Source organism: Alligator sinensis, unplaced genomic scaffold (genome assembly GCF_000455745.1).
Source record: "Alligator sinensis unplaced genomic scaffold, ASM45574v1 scaffold510_1, whole genome shotgun sequence".
Taxonomy (NCBI): Eukaryota; Metazoa; Chordata; order Crocodylia; family Alligatoridae; genus Alligator; species Alligator sinensis.
This window is the reverse complement of record NW_005842052.1, coordinates 246,899-255,024: the sequence shown is the minus strand read 5'-3', so window position 1 is coordinate 255,024 and position 8,126 is coordinate 246,899. Positions and strand designations below refer to the sequence as shown.

Genomic DNA, 8,126 nt, shown 5'->3' with positions numbered 1-8,126 from the left:
CGGTGATCCCTCGGGGCGAGGGAGGGGGGGGGGGGGGTTGGACTAGATGGGTCCCCTCCACCCTCGGTATACCAAACAGCGACGGTGGTGGGCTGGCACGGTGCCCACTGGCCCTCCGAGGAGATGGGGGCCACTGCCCGGTGAAGCTCTGCTTGGGGACGTGAAGAGCCCCCCAGCCGGAGCGTCCTTCCTAGTTCGAGAGATCCCAAGTACAGACCCGGCTGGAGGAGGCTGAGCCAGAGGTCGCGGGACTTGGATGGACCTGGGTCTGGCCTGGGAAAGAGCTGCGATTCTGTCGGAGGGGTTTAACGCATGACTAGCTGGCGAAGCAAAAGTCCACGGCGGGGGGTTTATTATCAACTCTCTCACCAGGCAAGGACTAGGGGTCACGCATGAAGCAAGCAGGCAGGCAGTTGACAAAAATGACCCCGAGGAAGTTTTTTCACTCGGTGGGTCATTTCAAGTGAAGGGATGCTGAGAGTTTAGCCAGATCCCCAAAGGGTTTGGACGTATTCCTGGAAGAAAGGAGCGTCCCTAGCAATTGAGCCTGGGAGTGAGAGGCGCTGACTCTGAGCCCGAGTTTTTGAGACGTTCAAAGCTGGAGGCTGCAAGCGAGACAGGAAGGGTGGAAATAAACCTGGGTCGTATCCTGCTCGCTCTCTCTTCCAGCACCCGCTCCCTGCCCCCGTGTGATGCAGTACACCGGGCTGGATGGGCTTACGGTCCGACTCAGTAAATGGCAGTTCTTATATTTGTACGCTGCTGCTGCACCCCGGTGTGCCTTGAGATCCTTTCGAGGGTGCCACAGGATGCCACGCAGCGTTAGCACCGTTCGGTGCGCGAGCAAGACTCGCAAGATAAATCCGGAGACTTCACATAGGAATCCCCAGTGTTTAAAAGCCACCCTTCCCGCTCACGGGCTTCCTGAGATCTGTGCAACACAAGAATCGCTCTGTTTACTTTCTGGAGTTAAAAATCGAGTGGAAACTAAGAGCTGGCGTTTTCCAGTCTAAAAAGGTTGAGAACCGTTGTCCTTAAGCCTGATAGTAAAGAGTCTGTTTCTCTGTAGCAAGGATGAACTATTAGTCCCAAGCATTGATTTCCTTTTTTTCAGCAGATCTGGCTGTCCAGAGATCATTAACTCTAATAGCCTGTGGGTGTCCTGGGCTCTGAATTCGCAGCTTCAGTGCTGTGCGTTTCAGCTGGCGTTTGGACGATGGCAGACTTTGGAAAGCTGCTTGCTTTACGGGGCCTTTCATGCAATTGTTCTGAAGCCCAGCGTGGTTTGCCAGACTGCAAGGGAGCTGGAGAGAGAGAAGAAGGTTTTGTCTTGGAGAGAATAGAAAGTGTTCTTATCAAAGAGGTCGGCTTTATTCAATAGTACAGTTAATTGGCTTCAATTCCTGTTTGCCTTGTGACAAAAGTATTAGAAACCTGAGATGGAGCAGAAAATTCCTCTGGTCCTTTGGGTGATTTTTCTTGAGTCCTTCGTGTTTGTGAGCTAGCTGTGCTGCTTTCTGTTTAGAGCTCTTAAAGCACTTCAGGGAAGATTGCAAACCATAACAGCCGCCACACAACACATAGGGAAATCGAGGCTCTGAGAAGCTAAAGTGACCAACATAAGGTGAGGCAGGAAGGGTAGAGATGGGGCTAGACACTAAGCCAGCTCCCTGACCCCACTGGGTGCCATCAGATCATACCGTGCAATGTAGTGATCCCCCACCCCACTGTAACCATCAGATCATACTGTGCAATATAGTGATCCCCCACCCCACTGTAACCATCATATCGTACTGTGACATGTAGTGATCCCCCACCCCACTGTAACCAGCAGATCATACCGTGCAATGTAGTGATCCCCCACCCCACTGTAACCATCATATCGTACTGTGACATGTAGTGATCCCCCACCCCACTGTAACCATCAGATCATACTGTGCAATATAGTGATCCCCCACCCAGTGCTGTAACCACTGGATCACACTGTGCAATAAAACAAGCCTGTTGTAGTAACGGTGATGATTTCTCAACACTTGTCTGATAGTTGCAGGAAAACTTAGTCTGTGACCTCCTTGGGGCAGAGACTGCCTCATACCTGGATGCAGTGCCTGAGAACCAAGTCTGGTTCAGCTCAGAAGGCCTGGCCTTGATGCAAATAATTTCCTAAGAGCATCACTCTGGGCAAAGTCCGCTGGCCATGATAATCACCTGGTTTGGTTTTGTTTTGTTACTGTTAACCATTCTGTACCAACTCTCGTTTCAAGTTAGGATTATTGCGTCCTTACATGGATACCATCCGCTAGAAAATCCCATGTCTGTCACCTGGAAAGCATTCAGGCAGAATTTGCAAGTAACAACTGCTGCACCTAACCCAAGGACTCAGTCACTTTCTCCCTTGAGATACAGATCCTTTGGAAGATGCAAACCAGATAGAGGAAATGTAAAAGGACTCTTAAAAACAATTTGGCCCTGCTGTTTAACTGGCCGTCTTCCAGAAATTGTGTTTCTTCATCTGTTACTCGGTTCCCAAAACTGAAAGTTGTCAGCGTCCCTTTCAATAGTGGTGCAAAGTGGGGAAACAGGGCCTCCTTAACACCAGATATGAATAGCCCTCTTCCTGATATTACTTTAATTTTCTTCCTCTATTCAAGTGAATCCCGCAGAATACAGCGCAGAGCCTGGTTGTGCAGAAGGGGCCGAGTTCATTTCTGGTGTGAGAGGTGTCATGTGAGAGAGATGCCAGTGTAGCCCAAGTATTTACAGCTGGGGTGAAGTTGGCCCAGCGTCTGTTTTCTAGAACTATGTGAAAGGCAGTTTCTATTTATTGAAGTCTTTGTGGGTGTTTTCACAAGGTCAAGATTTTTTATTTTTTTTTGCAGAGGAGCTGAATATTGCAGAAACAAAGCCTTCCTTTTCCAGCAGGGTTTGTTGAACAGGGGCTGAGCCTCACAAAAGGAGGTGGGGAGAAAAACTGGATTGTTCAGCACTGAGACAAAAGGACTTTTCTCCTGTTGGCACAAAGACACATTGGCACATTGGGGCTGGCAGGAAGAGGGGCCTATACCTGAGCTTTTGCTGCAGTTGGCAGAGCAGCATTGGATGCAAGTGTAAATGGATGCAGGGTAATGAATCACTATGATAACTAGCAGTGTGTCGGAAATTCCCTGGCTTTCTCCATGGCATTTATAAACCAGAGACTGTTTCCCCTTTGCTTGAGAATATGGTGCAGTTTGGGAATAAGGGCTAGACCTGGCGGTATCGCCTCCAAAGACGAACCTCTAAACCAGCAGTTCTCAGCTGGGGTACCACAGCATCCTGCGCTGTCTTGAGATCCTTCCTGACGCAAGGTGTTAGCACTGTTAGGTGTGCAAACCTGATGCCCAAGAGACCCCCAAAGATTTTGGATAGGCATCCATAGTGTCAGAAGCATTGTGACCTGTTGTGATCCAAGTTACTTGCAACAGAAGCATTGCTATATTAGTTTTCTGCAGTCAAAAAAGTGAAAATGAAGAGCTGGCATGTCCCGAGGGGGCCTCAAGGCTATTGAGGAATGGCTAAAGCCTAAAAAGATAGAGAAGCACTGCTCCAAACGTTCAGAGTGGATCCACTGAAGAGAGGCCAGTTCCAGGCTTGGTATCAAGCCTCAGGCTGCAATATTCTCAGTGGACTTAATTGGCCCAGCCTGATTTTTGGCCTGCCGGTGTGATTCTGTCTCCCTTGGTTCCTTCTTGCACCTCTTCTCCAGTCTGCCCAGCTACCTTGTATGCAAGACCTCTGCCATCCTTAGGGAAGGCAGGGTACAGGAAGGTTAGTGTTGTGGATTATGACTCCGGTGCCCTGGGTCACCTTTTGCATCTGCCACCGGCTTCCTCGGGGATGTTGATGAAGTCCCTTGATTCCTCTGGGCCTTGACTTGTGCTGGGTCCCAATTTCTGCATGAATCGTGTTTCTCCCTGTAAGTGGAAGGGATTGTCTCTTGCTCCGGGTATGTGCAGCCCCTAGCACAGTGATGATTCTAGCTCTATTGCAAGGCAGAGGAGCCTGCACAATAACAGGGACTTAATCGAGACTGAGGTTCTTGGAAACCAGCCTGTAATAATGAAGTGAGGAGGGGAATAAGGGAGAAAATCGAAGGGCTTCCCGTTCAAGTCTCCAAGGTGGTGCTAAAAACAGTGCTGAAGTAGAGGAATGATATCCCTAAGTCACACAGGGGTACCTCGAACGGGACCTTTCAAAGATCAAAGACCTTCTTGGTGTCTCAGATACCAAAAAGTTAAGGAAACGTGGATTGTGAGAAATTCAGTCTAAGTCAAACCAGAAGTGGGAAGCAATCAGCAGCGGGAGAGGAATAGTGGTCCCTGGGTTTGGGGGTGATGGCACTTCTTGTAACTGGGGCTGTTGAGAAAGGAGAGAGATCAGAGATGATCTTGGGATGGAGAGCGGGGAACCGAACTTGTCTGCCTGCCTCGAATATCCCCACAACAGCCTGGTTGGAGAGAGCTGCAGCCTAGGGGGAAATTAAAGCAACCAACAGCTCAGTGGATCCAATTCTGCTCTATTGTACTAGCGCGCGCACGGAGTAACTCCCTTGCATTCAGCAGCTTTTGCAGTAAGCATGACTGTGGGTCTCTTTCAGACCAGACAGGAGCAATCATAGGCGTAACTACAGATGATGGATGCATTGGCCTGCCTGGTTTTTAATGATTTATGGCTCCCTAATTAGCTGTTTCAGATTCCAGTGAAGTGGTCACTAATCTGTGTGTGTCTGTGTGAGCGAGTGCTGCTGAGAGAGTCGATGGAGACTCCACGCGGGGATACAACCCACGGTGTGCAGACAGACAGCGGTGAGGTAATGATGATGGGGGCAGCATTATCCAGTGAGGTCATTCTTGAGCGGGATGGGAGCTGCGTTTGCAAGGGGAGCTGGGGTGGCGGGGGAGGTTGTTGACCATGTTTTATGGCTTCAGATGGTCTGAAGCTTTATACCTGGTCTTCAGTAAGTGCTGGTTAGCCATGTCATGAACTGGCAGCTCTCCATTGAGCAGGCAGATTGCCCAGTGGTTAGGCCTAGCTTCACCCATGCTGCACCGCAGACTTTCTGGGTGACTTCACTAATATCCTGATACCTTTGTGGACCTGGCCTCTAGACACGCTTTGTGCCTTGGTTTCCCCCAGCTATCAAATGTGAATTACAGAATTTTTCTCTCTTTCAGGGTTTCCAAAAATAAATATACTTGAATTGTATGAGACCCTCGGATATTGCAGTTAAGACCATACTAGCAAAGGAAAACCTCACCTTGATCCCGGGCAATTTAAATGTAGCTCCCAAAGAAAGTCATTTAAAGCCATATCATCCTTTGTGCATGCATTACTGACTCCGGGGCATGCACATCGTGAAGGCTTTGTGTCCTGGAGCTGTTGATCGTATTGGGATTTGAGTGGGTGGAAGGCGCCTAGGAACTGGAGCTGGAGCCCTGCGTGCTGGGGCAGGAGTCGCCTGGCTGCAGCTTCGCCCCTCTGCTCGGAGCAGTGCGGCAGGGACGGGAGGGGAGCCAGTGGAGGCGGGGGGAGCTGAGCAGTGCCATGGTGCAGCCCTGCCAGGAAGCTGTGCGCACTGCCAGGGCTGGGGCAGTGCCATCGGCAGGTGTGGGGCAGGAGCAGGTGGGCTCGGCACCGTGCAGGCAGCTGTAGGCTGGATGGAGGGGGGCAAACCACCTGCACCACCTGGGTGAGCTCTGCTGCACATGCCCCCTGTCCTCCCCTCCCTCTTTTCCCCCAACCCCTGTATCCCCCCCCACCACACACACACACACACACACTTACATACACCCCCACACACACAACATACACAATTAAGACTTTAATTTGAGCTATGATGCAAGTGCCTCTATATGCACGACTCAAAACATCAATCGGGACAACATTTTTGGAAATTAAATTCAAGAATGTTATAGTAGATGTATAGTAAAAAAAAAAAAAAAATCAAACAATTTGTGGGGTTTTTATCTATAATTCGTTAAAATGATATCTTCTGAAAGATTTTGTGTGCGGCCCTCGAAGCTCACCAAAACTCATTTAAGCGGCCCTCCAGCTGAAATAATTGCGCCTCCCGCCCTGTTCTAGAGGCTGTTGAAACGTCTTATCCTGCAAGATAACCGTAGCTGCGTTCCCTACCCTACAGTCCCCTGTGTGCTGAATGGGTACTTGGCTAGGAGAGAGCCACCCTTGTGTTGTGATGGTCAGCACTCTTGGAAATTAGGTCCCCATTACCTTTAGGCCAAGTTCTGCCATCCTTAATATCCGTGGGCTGCTGGGAGGCTTCCTGGATTCCCAGTTGGGTTACTCCAACTGCCCTCTGGAGTTATCACTTCATACAGGGATAACTTGTTCCCCACAGATCGTGGCTTATTGACTTCACAAGCGCGCCATTTAGAAAGCTTCCTCTGATGCATCCCTGCAGGGCGCTGGCTTTCCCCCAGCGCAGACAAAGCCTGCGCAGCCTGTTCGCGGCGACAGCTGCCGTTCTGTTTGTTAGGGACAGAAATGGTCTGACTCTTAACTGACCTGCAGGTTCAGGTTTTGGTCTCTGGCAGCAAAAAATTGTTGGTGACTATTCAAGCTGAAATGAGAACCACATTTCCAAAGCAGATACTGTGTCTTAAGCTCTGAAAGGTCTGATTTACATTCCTTCCAAATAGTTGAGGTGTAACTTAATACAGTAGGGTAATATGGGGGCGGGGGTGGTCATTGTGCAAGCCTTTGTATTGCTGCAAACTCTATGACTGCTGTATCGTTCTGCAGCTCACTTTCAAATAGCCTCGTTACCCTTTAACAGGCTATTCCAGGATTTCACAGCCATAGGGAGAAACATGCCTGGCAGATAACCAGGATCAGTCCATGCCCTGATAACTTGTTCCCCACCCCTCCGCTGACCAGACTCGGAGGAGAGGCAGATCCTCCCTCTCCTTATCAGGTTACCTGGAGATTAGACTCCAACTAGATCAAGCTGAGCAGACCTTCAGCTAGTGTGAACTGCTCTATAATCTATTCGAGCCAAAAGAGCTGTACTAATTTACAGCAATGGGGCTGAAACTGGTGCACAGAGGGGTAGGGCTCAGTTGGATTATGCTGCCTTGCAGCAGGGATCAGACCCATCATGTAGTTATCACTACCTCTATGTTGCTTGGGTCCAATTTTGATACACCCATGTGACTGCAGTTTGGGGACTCCAGCTACAGAAAGGATGTGGGCAAATTGGAGGGGCCAGCGGAGGGCAATGAAAACGGTTCAGGGTTTGGGACGCAGGACTTCTGAGGACAGGCCAAGGGAACTGGGCTGATTTAGTCTGCAGAAGAGATGACTGAGGGGAGATTGAATAGCAGCCTTCAATTCCCTGCAGGATGGAGCTGGGCTGTTCTCAGTGGGGGGGGAGATGACAAAAGAAGGAGCAATGGGCTCAAGCTGCAGCAAGGGAAGTTGAGGTTAGATATTAGGAAAAACTTTCTCATGAGGTGGGTAGTAAAGCACTGGAACTGGCTACCCAAAGAGACATTAGATCTGAAAACAAGCTCATGGTTTATCAAGCAGTCGTGATCCCCACCCTACTGTACGAAGCTGAGACGTGTACAACATCCAGGACACACCTCAAGCTGTTGGACAAGTACCGCCAGCGCTGCTTGCGGAAAATCCTTCGCACCCAGTGGGAAGACAGACCCACCATTAGCGTCCTTTTGTAAGCAAACACTACAAGCATTGAGATGATGATCAATCAGTTAAATTAGGGCTAATTTAAGAGGAGGGGGTGGGCGCATGTGTACATACTTAAATATTACACTCAAGCCAACGCTACAAGACTGCTTAAGCATGAAAACGAAGCACTCAGAAGTTAGAATATGCTCAAATTACATTACCCATGCAACCTTAATTGTGCCTCTTGTGTATGCGCATTATCATGCAAGCTTTAATTATGTGATTGCACATTAGATGCTGCATTGCTCATCAGCAGGATTTGAACTTGTGTTCTTCAAAGGTACTTCTGCCTTTATGAATTTTAAGTCCTACCAAAGTACAGTATGAACCTCTTCCCTTTGAACTTGTGTATGGAAATGGGAGCAGAAGGGGGTGTT

The 8,126-nt window shown here is 49.3% G+C and overlaps 1 protein-coding gene across 6 annotated transcripts in view; it reads left to right on the top strand.

Moving 5' to 3' along the window:
- MRAS (muscle RAS oncogene homolog) overlaps positions 1–8,126 on the top strand; it is a 55,748-nt gene that overhangs the window by 725 nt on the left and 46,897 nt on the right. Inside the window, exon 2 of one of the 6 annotated variants that reach the window (XM_025203322.1) lies at positions 2,880–3,122. The exons of the other annotated variants lie outside the window; for them this stretch is intronic. The gene's annotated coding sequence lies outside the window, so the exon portion shown is untranslated. The remainder of the gene's footprint in view (positions 1–2,879; positions 3,123–8,126) is intronic. 6 annotated transcript variants of the gene reach the window in all.